Source organism: Python bivittatus, unplaced genomic scaffold (genome assembly GCF_059951505.1).
Source record: "Python bivittatus isolate LINGU-HERP-01145 unplaced genomic scaffold, Pbiv_v1 ctg000160_np1212, whole genome shotgun sequence".
NCBI lineage: Eukaryota > Metazoa > Chordata > Lepidosauria > Squamata > Pythonidae > Python > Python bivittatus.
Genome location: NW_028277076.1, coordinates 4,530,177 through 4,548,180, shown reverse-complemented (window position 1 = coordinate 4,548,180; position 18,004 = coordinate 4,530,177).

Sequence of the window (18,004 nt, the reverse complement as noted above, 5' to 3'; positions counted from 1 at the left end):
TGCAAAATAGATTTGCAGATTGAAACTGACCACCAGGAGGCAACACGTCCCAGTTTCATCCTGACTAGGAATCATTAGATGTACTGTCCATGTGAATTCAAAGTGCTGTTAAGTTCTGCCAAGGTCTCTCTTGAGGGGGTTCTCAGAAGTCTTCCAGTTACAATCCAAACCCAAGAAGGACTTTCTGGTTTGGAACTGGTGGTCTTGGTGGCTTGTTTCCAGGCCTGGAGTTTTCCATCCTGTCATCTGGTCAGCAAACGCTTCCTTTGGGTCTAGCTCAGCTTCTGGTGACTCCATAGACAAGCTCACGGTTGCTTTCTTGGCAAGAATCTGAAATAGTAGCTATGGCTTCCTCTGGAAGCTTCCAACTTCCCAGTCTAGCGCACAACGCCAGTGACCTCCAAGGCCCGTACTAACCAGATCAACTCTGCTGAAGTGGTTGAGATCAGCCAAAGTTAGCTAGATGCGGTCACCTAGTTAGAATCACTCTTTGCCTACCAAACCAACCCTAGTTTCAAAAGTCAGCAGCATCTTTTTTTAAGTAAGAACAGAATAGCAAGCTAGCATGGCCTTGGCCCTTGGGCTGTGCTTTAGACTCCACTCTGCAGAACTGGGATCACGAGCTGCTTGGGGAGGTGTGATTCATCCAGCCTATCCTACGGGCACATTGTCTGCTCGCACTGTTGCGCGCACACACACACACACACCCCACTCCCTTTGGCTCACTTTCTCCTGGAAAGTGCCTGTTAAAGGATCTTCCCATGGGAACCTATTAGGGTGAGAAGTTGGAAGCCGAGAGAACGAAGCGTTGACAGATGCAAACCAACCAACGGAGTGCATTTCCACTGTCAGCACATGCCAGAAACACAAACTGAAAAAGGAGATGTGTAGAAAAGGGGAGGCAGACGTACAGAATTGTGCCAAGAATAATTGAGCTAGGAGACCCACTGAATTCCCAGGAATTTAATTGCAGGTAAATAAATATGTGTAGCCGCAGCGGCTGCTGGCAACTCGCTGATTTTGGCTGGTAAGCTAGCCAAAACCCCATCTGGTTTTTGGATGGAAGACCACGAGGAAATTCCAGGGATGTAAGAAATTCCAGGACTGGGAACTAATAGTATTTTTTTTTTTTAATCCAAGAAGAAGGAGTTGCCAAGTGCTTAACGTGCTGCAGCCAAGAAAACTACATGAATACTTCCATGCAATAACCAGAGTTCAAGCAAGAAGCCAGGGAAGTTCCTTTTCAGCACATCTAGCTACCGCAAGAATAAATCAGAATAGTTTCTTATGGTCAAGAAATCAAATTAAAAGGGCAAAAAACCCTTGCATACAAAGCAAGTGGAACAAAATTAAAAATATACATATACCATTTTACTTTCCTAAACAGTGGCTAACCTAAGTATGTATAGCGGTACCTTATTAATTCTATTGAACACTTCTATTAGGAACTTTTGGGCTCACCATGTAGGGTTTACATCACTTAATTCGTTTTGGTTTATTTTGAAACGTATTACCTTGATTTTAAGGCGTGACATCCCACCCGGGAGAGGGTTGCACCACCTAAAATTCAGCACCGTCTTCTAAAGTTTTTCCGGGCGTTGCAAGCATCCTGCCAGCTTATCACGGAGCGTGGCAGAAAAGGCGTTTTATGATCCAGCTCCCCCCGCTTCCCTCGGTTGGCCGCTAGATGGCGCACGAAGACAAGGAGCCGCTCCCGGTTGCGCGAAAAGGAGGATGGAATCGGGTCGTTTTTGGAAAGTGGGAACCGGCATCTTTGGGCATCTCCCCGGCCTTGGATGGAGCTGCTTGGAGAAGGGGCCGCTCATCTCTCCCCCCTTCAGCCTGGCAGCGATGGGGGATGATGGAAAGGTAAGCCCCCACCGCTCTCCACCGGCCTCCCCATCATCCTTGCCTGCCTAAAGGCGGAGAAGTGGGGGTGCTGGCCACGCCCCAGCCCCTGGTTAAAACTTCCCCGCACTTTTGGCAGGCTGCAGCTGAGCCAGGAGAGGCTGGCTGGGGGAGCCCGGGAGCTGGTGTGGAGCAGCGGAGCCCGGCAGGTGGGCAGAAGGACACAACCTCCGGGCAGCTGCCCAGCTGTCGACCTGCCTGGGAGAGCCCGTGCACTGGGGGCATGCTTGGAGGTGCCCGAAGCGCAGCGATGCCTTCTCCGGAGGAAAGCCGGGGTTCCCCGGGAGTCCGCCGGTACAGCAGGCAGGGAGCCCAAGCCGGCTCGGGATGCTACACCAACCAGACTTTCGTCTTCGACGACGGCAACGTGCACAGGTCAGTGGAAAAGCAGGAGGCGCAGTTGGGTGGCCCAACTGGGTGGCCCCCAGAGGGGCTGGGCCCTCCGAACTCCCATTACCAACCCGGCTCAGAAGGAGGGGGAAATGCAGCTGTTCAGGCCTTACCTGCCCGGGGTAAGTGTGCTGTGTGGACACCACGCAGTCCTAAGGATTCTCCCAGTAGAAGTGAGCAGTTGTTAATAGAAGCAATTAATTCAAGAGCTGCAGGGTTTAATCCTGGGTAGAGATGAACCAGAAGAGTGTCAACTCTCCTAGATTGGAGGCGGCTTTATCTCTGGCTTACAGGCCACAGAAGCCAACTCTCCGAGTTGGTTAGCCTTCAAGAGTCATCCTAGGTGTCTGCAGGAGGGGTCAAAAAAGTCACAACGGTGGCTGCAGTCCTGTGAGTGCAGCCCTGCCCCTTTTTTACCTGTGTAATGTGCCTTGCGGCCACAGACTTGACTTCTTGACCTCCTCTCTGCGGAGACCTTTGAAACTCTTTCTGGCTTTTGCGGCAAGAGGCTGATGCGACCGCCTCTCTGGAAATCCTTGTTCAAACCCAGATCGCAGGGCTTTGATTGTAGCGTTCTCGCACCAGCTCTTTCTGCAGCCTTCTAGCTGTTAAAATCCCCACCCGAGAAAGCCCTCAATTACAGCTAGCCGTTGGGTAGTTTTGTGAAAGCTTTTGCTGTTCAGAGGCATCAGAACCCAGGTGCTGATTTTGGGGGGAGGCAGCGTGCCAAATTTCAGTGCCAAAACGTTTTCTGGAACTCTTGACGGGGCAGGTTTAAAAAGTGCTTTATGACCCCCTTGTTTGCAACGTACTGTCCAGTTACGTACTGTCCAGTTTCAGCCATTAGCAAAGACTTACTCCTTCCTCTGTTGATGTCTTGCCACTCACCTTGCTCCTTTCCACCTCCTAAAAGACCATGAAGAGTCCCACAGGGGTGAAACCTCTCCTCTTTTCTAACTTCCACTGAGTTCTCTTGATGCACTGAAAGTCCACATCAACCTTTCTGCTGATAACCCCCCTTTTTCCTCTTTCTTTTCCCAAAGGAAAGAAAATCTGTTTTCGGTCTCCTTACTTGGCTCTTTCCTTTGTGAAAATTAGTTCCTGGAGGGGTCTGATGCTTGCCAAAGTTTGAGGGTGTATATTTATTAGAGTTCTCTGCTCACTTCCATGGAAGCAAATTCTCTTTGAAAGTAGCAGTCTTTACTTCTGAATGAATGAAACCTGCCCAGGATTATTTGGTTAAAATCATTACAGTATGTGTCGTTATTGATTGCTATAAAAGGACAATCAATAATAACCACACATACTGTAATGATTTTAACAGGCACAGCTCAGCTTAAAAATGGCGTCTCCAAATAAATAAATACAAGTATAAAACAATACAAAAATGCCCAGCCTTAAATAACAGAAGCAAATGGTTATGAGATCAAGGTATAAAGTGTTCGAACAGCAATGGATGTTTCATAGCAGCGTAGGCACAATTTAACCAAAAAATGAAAAAGAAAATGAACGAACGAACCTGGGGGATTGCATAAAATTATGTTAAACAAGCAGGAAAAATCCAGAGTCTCAAGGCTAAAGTCTTCAAATCTTCCAAAGAAAAATATATGACTCTGACTAGATAACACATTCCAAAGTCTGGATTTAGCAACGAGGAATATACAGATTAAAACTGGGCTTCCTCTTTTGCTCAAACATTTGGCTTGAGAGCCAAAGTCTGCTTCTCTTCTTTCCCCCAGAGCTGCTCCAAAAGAAAGGATTTTAAGGGTGAATCCGAGCAGGAAATTAGCCAAGTGCACCGACAGCCATTGCAAAACACTTGCGATGCAGTTGCGTTAGCCATACTTAGCAGGCCTGCGTTTTTCCTGACTTTCCTTGCACACCCATTGTTTTGAGCCGCTGAGTTTGGAAGGGTAGCATTACAAAGCTTAAAATAACAAAGGAACGTAGGCTGGAAAGCAGGTGGAAAGAGTTGTGTTACGCCAACTCTTTTGTGATTTGCTAGATTCTACTGGGAAAGCCCCATCTACCCTCGCTTCTCGATAGTCAGTGTTCAGCAGGATAGGGGCTCTTGGCATAAATGTTTATCCTCGGTTTTAAAAGGAATCGGAGAGAGAAACATCTTTGAGATGTTGGATGGCCTTGGGGGAGTCGGCAACCATGAACAGAATGAATCTGATGCAGGGCAAAGCCGTTTCCCATAGTCCTGCTGGAGCAGATCACAACTTTGCATCCAGTTTCAGGTTCCAGCTGAAAAGAAAAAAAGATGAAGGATTTGGGGGTGCCCTGGAAAGTTTGCCAGAATGAGCTAGAGGAAGAGTACTCAAGTCTTGCCTCACTAGATCAGTTTCCAGTAGAAATTTCATGGAGGCGTCGTGACTAACTACGATGGTAGAGTTCTCGGTCTCCATAAATGTTCTAATTAAAAAAGAGAGAGAAAATGAGTGAATGAAGGGCAGAGAGAGAGAGAGCTGCCAGTGAAGAGTTTCAAATTCATTAGCAATCGATAAGCTCGTAGGCATCTGTAATGCACAGCTTGCAACTTTCGTGTATTTAATGAGCAACAAGATGTTTTCTCATATTTTTCTTTCTTACAATGGACTTTAAAAATTCAGGAGCTGTAATGAGCAAACAAGAACACCCCAACGCTGATTTAAAGCAACCAGTTAGTGCTAGGATTTTACTGAGGGTTGTGCGAGAAGTGAGTAGTAGAAGATAACAGGACTTTTAAAATTATCCTGACCTACCATTTTATTTGCAACAGCTAGATTGTTCAGAATCAGCAGGGTTCGGTGATCTGTTTCTGATTGCCTCTGAAATAGCTGGCCCTTCGTGCAGGTTTTTGCTTCAACAAGTTTATAACCTGAATTTTATAAGCAGGGGAAGAAGGCAGAAAGGGAAAATGTAACCACTGAGTCATAATTACGTTGGCATTGGAGTGGAACACAGTGGTGATGATGTTGATGATTTAAAATTTATATGCCCACTGACTCTGATGCTCGACAGCTTAAATCTTTAATAATAATAATAATAATAATAATAATAATAATAATAATAATAATAATAATAATAATAATAACTGCTTTTGCCTTATTTCTGACTCTTTGCCTCCAGCCCAATATTGCAACTCTGACAGGTCTCTGCTACTTGGCAAAAAAAAACTTGCAATCTTCCAGGTGGGATTTGCTAAATACTTCTATGCACCCCTACAGGCAAAAGATTTATTTTGCCCTACATCTGTAATCTTACGAAAGGAAAGATTTGGCCGAGGTGGATTTTGATCTGGGGGCACCAGAAGGTCAACGTAGGGTTTATCGTCTGAGCGTTCATTTTCTCCTTCACCACTTATTCTCCTTCCCTCCCTCCAGCTATTTCCTCTGCTCCCCTTTCCCATGAGAAATCTCTGTCTGGAGGCAGAAGGGACTGTTTGCTGGGAACCATCACATGGCTCCTGTTGACCATGTAAGGGAACCTGCCATGGTTGGTGTGTAGAGCTGCAGCGGCAAGGAAGGGATTCCCCTCCAAACAGTTAGACCTATTTGAGTAAAGAGGGGAGTAAAAAGAGATCAGGGTCTCAGGTGGATCCATTGATAGGTTCCTTGAGGGAATTTAAGGCTCTTTGGAGCCGAAGCAGACTGGGAGAAGGTGCTGATCAGTAGTGAGGTCCAAAGGTCTTTGGGGTGGGACAGAAAGGCCAACTTTGGCCTCCAAAACAGGCAGACGTATGGAGCTTCTCTCCTCCCCAAGACCATTGGCCCTGTTCCTGGAAGGGGGAACTCAAGGCAGTTATTTATAACCAGCTATTTATAACTGACATATAAGATGAATAATGCACTGACTTTTTTAAAAACACCCTCTGTGCTACCCCTACTGCCCGAAATGCATTCTTGAAGCAAGCTGGTTTGCCTCTGCCCAGGGCTGAGACAGCAGGAACTTGGCTTTGGTTGTGGTGACATCTTTGGTTGGCACATGATGCCCAGAAGGCCCAGGTCCTGTGTGTGAGCCCGTCCAGGTTTTACGTTAGGCTTGGATTCAAGGATTACGTTGGCTTTCGTGTTTATCCTCAAGATCTCCCAATTTGGGACCGAGGGGGACAGAAAGCCCCACAAGGAGGGTGCTGCCATGGAGAGTTCGGAAGATTAGGGGTTAAATGCAGCTTGAACTCGGTAAGTTTGGCCTTTTGTCACAACTGGAAGGTACCAATCTCTTTCTTGTGGGTTCACCCGACTGTCTTCCTTCCTAAAAGAGGTAATTGGAGCTGACCTTTGTTAATCCCTTTTGACATCCTGAAGTCCAGGAGGCCAACTGGGTCAGCCCCCCAGGCAGAGATCTATAAATGCTTAACTGAGCTGATGGTGAGAAGGGGACGTGGTGCTGGCTTCCATCAGAACTCGCTAAAGGGCTTCATTTTCTCATCAATCAGAGAGAGAGTCTCCATCGATTGCAGGCAACCAGGTCTGCGTTGGGGATCGTTGGCCGTTGGGCAAGTTCAGAAATCGGAGCAAAGGTTCTCTGCTTTACAAAAGGGATTGCGACCTCCTCTCCAGGTGTTGCTAGACTACAACTCCCAGCATGCTTTACTCCTGGGGTGGCTGTTAGGTCCAAGACAGCTGGGGAGAGTCGCAGCTTCCCTGGACTTGGGTTACAAGATAAATGGTGGGGGCTTGGTCTAGTGGAGGTCTTGTCATTCCATTGTCTTACGCCACGGGGTCCAGGAACGCTGCTGGCTGGGAGTGATGGAAGTTGCAATGCGATACAGTGGGAAAAGTTGGCCTACTCAGCACACACCATTGTGTTGGGTATTTTCACCAAGCAATCATAGCTCACTGTTCTAAATTCTGTGGTAGGAAGATGCTAGTATTTCTCTGAAGCTATTCCTTTTTGGTTTTAATTCTAGCAAAACTCTAGGGCACTTAGAGGGCTTGCTTTTGATCATCGGTGGTTCCTGAGGTTCTGAGACTCTCTGAAGCACGCCTGAATACATTGGTAGTGCTACAGCTGTGGGTTCTTTGGTTTTTTGCTTGTTGCCGTACCTCTGTTGGTGAAGAGATTCCAAGCATGGCTTCATCCAATCATCTTCGCTCCCAGGAAGATCCCTTTGGGGAAAGGTAGACTGCACAGAGGTTTGGAGAGTTCTTAAAACAAATGCTGGGCCAAAATGTACCTTGCAAATTCTCAACGTATCTTTCCCCTGGGAAAGAGGCTTCTGTTTTTCTGCCTTATTTCCAGGGTGCTAGAGAATTTCTTCTACATTTCTCTTGGGGCTGGTTTTGTTTTTGTTTTTTGGGGGTTTTTTGAGCTGACTTGGTGGTTGGAGGTGATCAAGCGGGTGAGTGAGCATTTCCACAGCATAACTCTCCTTTGTGCTGCAGCCTCCATGGCTGGGTCTGCTTCCTAAATCTGAATAGGTTCCCTCTTTATGTCTTCCCTTGGGGTCTAGTGGAAGTGCAAGAAGCCAGGAAAACTGCAGGTCACTGGGAAAAAACGTGTACAGTGGAAGGCAAGAGATTCACAAACCCCCCTTGGTGACTGTCATTAAATAAATGCAGGAATATGACGTTTTTCGCAGGAGAATGTTAGCAAAACTCTAAACACCTTGGAATTTTTAAAAAAGTCATCAGTTTGCATGAGAACAGTAGAAAAGATGCAGGTGAAAATTCTGTTATTGCATTGATTAAATTCTGTTCGTGCTGAGAGTGAACACAGGAATCAGTTTGTCTCTTTAAAGATGGGAGTGTGAGGGAGACATCAACTTCTGAAACACGTCTAGTTTGGCACTGTGGTTGAAGAATGCTGGACAATCGATCTTCAGCTTGATTGAGTTGAGTCTTAAACATGTGTCTTTAAGTACAGCATTTACTGTAAGTGTCATGGCTTCTCATGTTGGATTTTTTGGGCTGTTCGTCTGGATCACAGTATGCCAGTATATGAAATGTAGAGGAACACACACACGAAAATCAGTAGTGAAATGAGGCAGCGTTGAGTTCCCAGGACAGTACACCGATGCGCTTCTAGCACGAGCACTTCGCCTCTCTGCTCTTATCGTACACCTCTGTGGCTATAATGTATTTTTTCCCCTCTTTTGTTTATTTTATGCAGATGAAAACTGAACTTGTGGTCTGGTTTAAAATGCTCTTTGAATGAGCCAGCTGGGTGTTTTCATTCTGCAAATAATAAAAGCTTTTATTTTCAATACATGCAACAAGAATAAGGGCAGCGAAATGTTGATGCAATGTTTGGAGAGCTGGATTCCCTTGTTGCTTTGCTTCTCCGCAACCATAATAAATCTTTAATTGAATTTTAATACATTGTTTCATGTGGGCAATCGGATGAGTCTATCTGGATCTCCACAATCTGGGAGGAATTTGAAAGAAAGGGATTTAACAGCATCGCTAATTTCTGGACAGTTTTGCAACTCTACAGTGCAGTCCTAAGGCCCTTAAAATTTATTCTGGCATGCATTTTCTGGGGCATTAGCTATTTCAGCAAAAGCATGGGGTATTCTAGGAAAAAAAAATCTATTCGTAGCCTTGGTTGAGCGCAAGAACAGAAACTTAGCAAGGGAAGAAGAACGGAATGCAATGGGTGCAGACAGTGAGAAGAATTTTTTGGAAAGTAGCCATTCAAAATCCCGTTGTGGGATACTGTACCCATTCCTGCACTTGTGAATGTACAAATGTGTAATTAAAAAACCACAAAAGAGAGAGTTCAGCCTCACAAAGAGCTGCAATCCAGCTGTTTCAGGATATAATTTACTTTTGAACGATCTTTGTACAAGAGTGAGTGTCTTTATCTCAGGCTGAAAAGCGTCTCTCCACCGCCATTTTTTTGGGTGGAGGAGGTGTGATGGTGGGGAAATGACCCTGAATGGTATTTGAAATTATGTCTGTTAATTCTTTTGAAGACAGGCTGGCCAGTTTTGTCAAGTCTAGAAGGGCATAGCTGACAGACAGTGTGGAGTCCTTGGGATTCTCTGAGCTTGGTTGTTTTCTAGCAAACGTTTCATTACCCGGCTAGGTCACATCTTCAGTTACCTAGAGCACTTCAGAGCATTGAAGATGTTACCTAGTTGGGTAATGAAACGTTTGCAAGAAAAGAACCAAGCTCAGAGAACCCCAGGGACTCCACAGTTCAACCCTGAGCTACACATATTCACCTCTATTGGTGACAGATAGCGTCATAGACCTCAGTGGAGGAAGAATTGATATATTTAATCCCCCAATGTTGCCAGTGATGTCAACTCTTCTTCACAGCAAGTTGGCCTCCTGGTGAATTCTTGGAGCCGTGCACGTAGCTTTCTTGATTGGCCGCTGTCTTCTTCTGGGATGTTTTAGTCTAACCTACAACCCTAAGATTCCCTCGTGGTCTTCCGTACAAGTATTAAGTATTGGCCTCATCCAGCTTCCATCAATTGTTGCCGCCATGTCACCCATCTGAAACTCAACTGTTTATTGTGTGTGTGTACATACATACACATTTAAATTTTATTTATCTATATGAATATATATTCATGCACACATTTAAATATGTCTAGCTATCTATAGGAATATATACGTATATGCAGACATTTAAATATGCGTATCTATATGAATATATATATATACACACACACAAACATACATAACATACACATACACACATTTAAATATGTTTATATGGTATGCACACTTTTAAATATGTTTAGCTATCTGTGTGAATGAACCTCTCTCTGCCTATCTTTCTATCTCTCTGCAAGCCTTGGCTTGTAGCTCTCAGAGGTACTGCAAACATTGCAAAGTTCTAATGGGCTCTTAGGAGAAAATGATTAAATCCATGACTGGAGAGTAACTCTGTCACCTGTCTTAAATTTTAACCCCAGGGGGAATGATGTGACCTTTATGTCATGGTCCAACTTTGGTGTTTTGAGGGTTCGGCCTTTCCCCTGCATGGTGCCAAGGGGAGAGAGTGGCCTTTGGCTCAGAAAAAATGTCAGGGGCTGCACTGGGAATTTCACTGTAAGTTGGGTTCCATGCTGGGATCAGCGTGCTGAGACCAGACGAGGTTCAGGTAACATTGTTTATCAAAGCTATGAGGGTCTCTTTCGCTTGTGAATCCTGAATGTCTGAATAGCCTTTTAATATTCTATTAATTTTCTCCGGGTGCTGAAGCCTTTGAACTGGGATGAATAAACATGGTTCTCTTATTTTTTTCATGGCCAGGGGGACTCTTGATTTTGGGGTGAGGACTGCTTATTTGAAGCTGAGGATCAAGTCTTCTATCACAAAAGTTAGCACTTTTGCCCGCTTTTGGAAACTGGCCCACTCTGGGATCAGAACTACCCTGGGAGAGAAAACAGCCCTCTTGCAATATCGTAACAGGTGTTCAGAGTTTATACGAGTTCACTTTCCTTCTATCCAAAATGCATAGTCAGGGTTGCACAGCCGTCTCCTCTCATACAGGGAATGACCTTTCTCAGTGGCCAGATCTTCTGCCCTAGAATGCGTCAGAGTTTTTCCACATTCTTTGGTTTTGTTTTGACCTTCTGGGGGGGAGGGTGGGAGGGATATGATATTACAATGCCTTCACTTGATCTCAGGAACATCTCATTTGCTAGATTCGGCTTCGTCTGCTTTGTTTGGGAACTCTTCAGACTACAGAGGGCAGCTCCTTAGACTGTCCACCCAGGCTGTCTGTTGGGCTCCTGTGAGGTTGAAATCTGAAACCTTTGGTGGACCACGAGTCCAAGCAGCCCATACCCTGCTATAGTCATTGGTCGAATTGATTTTAGTCTCATGAAGCTTCTCTTGATGTTCAACCAAAGACCAGCCTTTTGCAGCTGATGGTTTTATTGGGATGGGAGCTGATCCAAAAGATCTGGGAGGCATCAGGATGTCCCTCTCCTGCTCTCTAGGTCTTTGGTTCTGTGGTTGATTTGCTCTCAGGATGAAGATGTTTCTTCTAACATTGATCTGGCGCCTACCATCTTCAACCGAAAGCCACTCGAGATCCTGTCCTTGGGGCAGCAGAAGACAAGCCTTCAACTCTCCTGCACAGTAGCTCTTCTGCTCTTGACCTACTTGTTTGATTTCTGACCAGAGAGTGCACCATTTTAATTTTTGCTCTCAGCAGCATTTCTGCGTTAGCAAGCCTGTTGTGGGAAATTGTTCTTAACTGCTACTCTGAGTGATATAGATTGTTTTTCCTAGCTCCACAATAGCTGATATTTAAATAACCTCTTGTATTGGAGTATCTGGCTTCAGGGAATCAGCAAAGCCACCTTTTGTGAAGTATTCTGTTTTGGGGGGATAGATGTTCTGCCCCCTCATAGATGCCTCCTCCATCTCTTTTCAATTCAATTTCAGTAGAAATAAAGTGACTTGGTTAATTGGGCCAAAGGCATTGAAAGATTCATTTTTTTTTCAATGGATTTCTAAATCAGGAAATTGCACTTTGGTGTTGGGTGGGTGGCTATGTTTCCTCCCCCCCCCCCATCTGCTTTACAAAAGCCTCCACATCTATTTGCAGGGAATCGCTTCCTTTATTCCCTCCAAATGTTGCAAATCATTTTTTAAAATACAATTTTTTGATTGAAAGCTTTAATATCCATCTATAAACATTTAGCTGTCCGACTCCAATCTTGTAGCCAATCAAATACAAACAACAAAGACAATGTTTTATTACTGTGCCTTAATTTCTCCTTAGAAATGGCACAATGGCTAATATAGCAGCAGGGAAAAGGAGACATTAAACCTTAAATTAACTGCCATTTATTTATTTATATTTATTTATATTTCAAATTTGGTCACCGCCCATCTCACTAGAGATTCTTATGAAAACACCCATTCGGTTAATAAACAGTAAAGGCTCTGCAATTCAGAAACAAGATCTCAAGATCTCTTTAAGCACAAAGACAGACATGTATCTTCTGGACTTTCAACTCTGATTTCGGACAAGCCACGTTAGGTTGAGTGACGGGTTTTGTAGTTCATCAGACTGGAAAATTTCACCAGATTGTGCTAAACAAACAAATAGAATATCTGTAGCTCAGGGCTGAACTGAGCTTGGGTGTTTGCTCGCAGATGTTTCATTACCCAACTAGGTTTGCAACTGTAAATAATCAGGGAGCCAACCCCACACTCATTCGCATGGACGATGTTTCCTAGTTGGGTAATGAAACGTCTGCAACCCAGCTCAGAGAGCACCAAAGCTAAGCAGACTATGCTGAGGCTAAGTGACAAATTCAACAAAAGCCAAACTCTCCCCAGTTAAGTTAAAGAGGTGCACTTTCAAGTCAGAAAGTCCCCAGTTTTAATCTGCCCTAATTGGGTTCCTTAACTTGCCACTTTTGGCCTTGAATTTGCCCAGTAGGATAATAACAACCTACCATAGAGGGCTGGTGTATAAATACCAAACAGATAAGACACATGAAGAATTTTGAGCCCTGGGAGGCACGGATGATCGCCTTCGTTTTCCTGCTCCAATGAAATCCTTTAATTCCGTCTTCCTCCACCCTTTCCAGAAAAAGAAGGGCCATTTCATCTTCTAGGAAAACTCATCTTTTTTTTTTTTCCAGCACCACAAGGGAATTCTCTGAATCTGGGAAAGGAAAGAAAGAAAAAAAACACCCCAAGCATGGCAGATGAAGACCAGATGGACATTCCAACCTTATATCTTAAGTGGCTTGTTAGTCCATCTATGAAGGAGTGGGTCAAAAATAGGGCTGACAAGCCATCAGATAAATAAAATACTATAGCTACCATTACCCGGCCTTAATGTACCATGGTAAAAAAATGAGGATTAGAGAATTCTTTCCTAGTTTCCAAGGTTCTGTAACCTAGCTTCTTTTTCCTTGCATTCAGCCTATGACTCTTTGTGCTTCCTCGGTCATGTGTGGCTGTTAAAAACTCAACAGGCAGCCTGTTCCATTGGCGATCAGCCCTGACCCCATGAAGTTTCTCCCAATCTTTAGCTCCTTCCCAAGGCCCACCCTTTGCCTCTTCTCCTGCCTTTGGCAGCAGCAGAGAACTGCTCAGTTCCATCTGCTGTCCTTTGTATATCTGAAGAGGGCTTTCATTTCTCCTGAAAGATCCCCTTTTCCAGCTAAACAGCATTAACTGCAAAAAACGTACGTGTAGAGGAATGGAGAATTGGGTGGCGCTTCCCCAAAAGGGAAAAAAATTGGCTGGTTTCCAGAGAATTTGAAGCTGGTTTTTTTTTTTGCATCACCAGCACGTGGCAGTGAGAGACAGACTGTGCCTTCGGAGTCTTCTCTTTCTCTCCCTTTCTCTCATTGTGAGCTGCTGGGTCCTTACCCTGGTGTGTGTGTGTGAGGGTGTGAAGGCCTGTTTGGTTTGGTATCTTCTGTACCCAGACCGGGAAAGCTGAGGATCGGCCAAAGAAGTAAGTGCCGGGTTGGTGGAGGAGAACGAGGAGATAGCGTCATTTTTTTTGTTCCCCACCTGAAGAAAACGAGGTGCAAAGCCATGGCTCGGATGATAGATTCTGCCTGCAGTTTCAGGAGCTGGAAGGGGTGGGGGTTTCCCAGCTGCTGAGCTTGACTTGGGAAGGTGATTTTGGAGAAAACAGCCTTCATTTCAGCATCGAGATGCTTGCACCCAGGATGACAGTGAGATGTTATTCCAGGAGAGAGGATCTCTCACAAAAGCTGATGAGGTGAGTGTTTGCTAGAAACCGAGACCGACTGGCTGGCTCCAGAAACTGATATTTAGGGAGCCTGATCCTATCTTTGGGGGGGGGGGAAATGGGGAGGCGGGGAGAGAAATGTGACTGTATTGGTTGAAAAAGCGGTTCTTTGGCGCTCGGTGATGCTGTAAGTCAAAGTCACAAACCTCAGAAGCCCACGTTTTGGGTTTTTGAACAAAGCCTCAGTCCAACTTCTAGCTCTCTTTCAGCCAGTTTCTCCTGGAGAGGCGTCATCTTTGCCCCCCTTTCTTTGACTCAAAGGCAGATTCACTCCACTCCTTAAAAGGTGTATCTCTGTATGAAACGTGGCTTAGCCTCTGTAGACCAGAGAATCTTTCCCTGTCAGTGAATGGGGTGCAAAGACTTATCAGAATGAGCCTCCCCACTTTGGGGAGGTTGATCTGTTATATTTCTATGCAAATGACTGGCGGAGTTAGCTTCCTTGCCCCCAGATTGGAGACTAAGGCAGAGAGGCACCCGTAACACTCTTGGCATTCTGGAAAGGGTGGTGTGATGTGCCTCCAGCTAAAATTCACAGTGAAGTTTGTCTTGGCTGTTAGATCAGAATGTAAGAACTCTTTGTGCTCCTGAGTCAATAGAGCCCAGCACTGTTGACAGCAACTAGCATCTCATTTCAGGAGGTTGTCCTGGAGATGCCAAAAATTGAACCTGGAACATTCTTCATGAAAGGAAGTGCCCTGCCACTGTGCTATGGTCGCAATCAAAGTTTTGCTATAGGGTGTGACTTTTTCTCGTAGTATTGACCAAAACAGCTCAAGGCACAGTGAGACAGCATGCCTGATGGATATTCTGCCAGTCATGGCTGAGCTGTTGTTAAAATCTTGGATTGACCTAAGTTGTCATCTTAGATTTTCTCCCAGTGTTTGGAGGACAGAAGAGTATATTCAAAGTTCCAGCAGGAGTTGGTTTCATTTGCCCCTGCCCTAATGTCCATGATCTTGAAGGGGGACAACTGCTGACCACTCCAGGGCTGTCTGATTCTCCAGTAGCCCACTCCAAAGATGTGGAAGTCACTGCAGAGAAGCCCTATGGTGGATACTAGAAGATCTGGGTTCAGCCTTGTTTAGATGCTGGACTGATGTCCCTTTGGAGGAGGAGGAGTATCAGAGGCTGCAGTGTCTCTTTGGAGGAGAAGCAGTGGATGAAGTGACTTTTAGCTAACCTGGGACATCCTCTATTTAAACTCATTATTTGAGAATAAACCATCCCTAATGTTAGAAAACATGCTGTGAAGTTGTCCCCCTTCAAAGCCATTGAGGAGCATCTGGTAGGCCAGTGTTGGAAGTTGAATCCTGTGCTAGAATTTTAAGAGAGGGGAAGGGTTGTGTAGACTAACTGTTGTAGAAAGCCTGTTTTCCCAGCATTTTTAGATAAAACCTCTAATTAAGATATAAAAAAGCTTCCCTCATCTTGGCACCCTCTAGATGTGATGGGCCCCAGCCCCAGCATCTACTGCCTATGTGATATAATGGTAGCTACAATCCAACACATTTGGGAGAGGGGAAAGTTGGGCAAAGATTGATATGAATCAACAAGAGACTTTAAATATTCTTTCTAAAATTAAGTTGCTTTGAAAAATAATGATACTTTATCATCTTCCTTCTATGAATGTTATTTTTCTTGGATTTGTTTCTTTTTAAGTGCTTATTATGGAGGATTTAGTTACCTCTGAGCTTGCGATGAATGAGAGAACCGAAACTGAGTTAGTAAAAAAAAAAGAAACACATGCTCTTTGAAGGAACTTAGCGAGTCAGGTCATGGTTAAGGAAATGGACGTAGACGAAGGAGAAATTCTCAGTTGTCCATGGAACTCACTGAATGAATGCACATTGCATTGATAAAATTCTATCATCTCTTAATAGGATTTGCAGTGAGAAAGAAAAAGGAATTCAACTGCTTTTGCTAAAGGAGGAGAATGGAATTATAGAATAGAATTCAAGGGGGGAAATGTGTTGAGAAACTGTCAAAAGTGTTGAGGAACTGTCTTCCCCCTCCTTGCAACTTTCATCTGAAATATCAGACAACTGTAGAGTCCTTGGGGTTCTCTGAGCTTGGTTGTTGCAGACATTTCATTACCTGACTAGGTAACATCCTCAGTGCTCACTTCAGTTCATTGAAGATGTTACCTAGTCAGGTAATGAAATGTCTCCAAGAAAACAACCAACCTCAGAGAACCCCAAAATCTCTACAGTTCAACCCTGAGCTATGTATGTTCTTTTCTATTAATATCAGACAACCTTTGACTTTCTGCCCTTCCATCTTGGAAAATGCACTTTTGGATGTATCCATTGACTTTTTAGCACTTGCTTTCTTAGGAAACATTTGAGTGCCTAAAACCAGAGAACTTTGTTAGAATCTGAGGGCTTCCTCTCTCCCTAATAAATTTAGGTTGCTAAAGGCAGTTCGTTGATACTCCCATCATGTCTCTTATTGCTGAGAGTGGTGCAACTGAGACAATTCTAGCTGGAAACCCTAGATGATAATGTAAGATTGCTACCAATATTGTATGATAGCAACCTCTGGGCAAGACCAGTTTTAACATTTCCATTGGTCTGATGTGCGCTTGAAAGTCTGTGTAGGTATGTTTGTATTTGAATCTGTTGCATCCTTTTCAGAAGACTCTCAATGCTTCCAAACTGGGAAGCTGGGCATCCTGCATATGTACTAGAGGCTTTTGTGAAGAGACACACCATCTGTGATATTGGTTAGTTCCACAAAAGCCTTTTTGTGCATTGAAGATAATCTAAAGACAGGCGTTGAGATGATAAGAGCACTACAAAGTCTATGAAGCAGTGAGGGTTTGAATGGTGGTGCACCAATATAGGTCATTGGCTTGTGAAGTTGCAGACTTGGAATTAGGGAGGCCCAGGCTGAAGTCCGCACCCAGTTTGGGGAGTGACCTAGGGCTATTTGCTCCTCCTCAACCTCACCATCTCATTTTGGTTAAGGAAAAACAACCCCCCAGCCCCAAAGGTATACAATCATAGTGTGCCTCTCTTAGGATCAGAAGTCCACATCACTCCCATGATGTTGGTTTCCTTTTTTAATTTGCACAGACTGGCAAACTGATAGATATTTCTACTTTCCTTTGCCATCTGTCTTAGACATGGCAGTGAGGGTCACCACTCTGTCCTTTTCTTTCTTGTACACTTCTTCCCCCACCCCCCATCCCATATTTCCTCTTTTTTCTCTATGGAAAGGACTCCAGGACTAAGCCACGCAAAGTGCTTGGCTGCAACGAGCTGTTCGCTTGTGTGATCATGTGCACTTCTGTTCACAAGAGAAAAGGAGGGATTTGAAGGATGGGAAAAAGCTTGGGAGAATTTTGTGGTCTTGAGATTGAAAACTAGGAGGAGAAAGAGGTCTGTCTCATAGGCTCTGGTCCATCCCTTGGAGCTGGGACAACCAGCTTTCTACTACTAGAGAGGGATTATAAGCCACACCCAAGAAGTACCACACTTGTGGGGGAGGGTGTTATAGTATCACGCAGGGACTTCCCTTCTCTGTTTCCATCCAAGTGGAAGGAAAAAGGCCAACCTGCCTCCAGCCTCTCACTCTCTCCGCTCCTCTTTTCCTCGCAGATTCAAGGCATCCCCGGGAGGTTGTGGAAGAGGTGGTGGAAGCGGCACCAACAACTCCAAGAGTGGGGTCATCCTAGACATTTCTTCTTTGACCATGAACGAGCTGGACTCCGAGGTGCTCCCCTTGCCACCTCGCTATCGGTTTCGAGACTTGCTCTTGGGTGACCAGAGCTTTCAAAATGAGGACAGGTAAGATGACCAGATGGCATGGAGAAGGAGCAGGGTGTGGAGCTGCGGAGGGCATGGATCTGCAGCGGGCGGCTCAAGGTGCTGGACGAGACAGCACGATGAGGGGTGCTGTCCATAGTGCTGATTTCTGCCTTTCGCCGTTCGGTGCAGCCCACTTGTTCATGGCACGTAGAGAAGCTCTAAGCCAGTGGTGACTTACACGCTGTGCTCTCCAAGGTGCTGATCCCATGAAA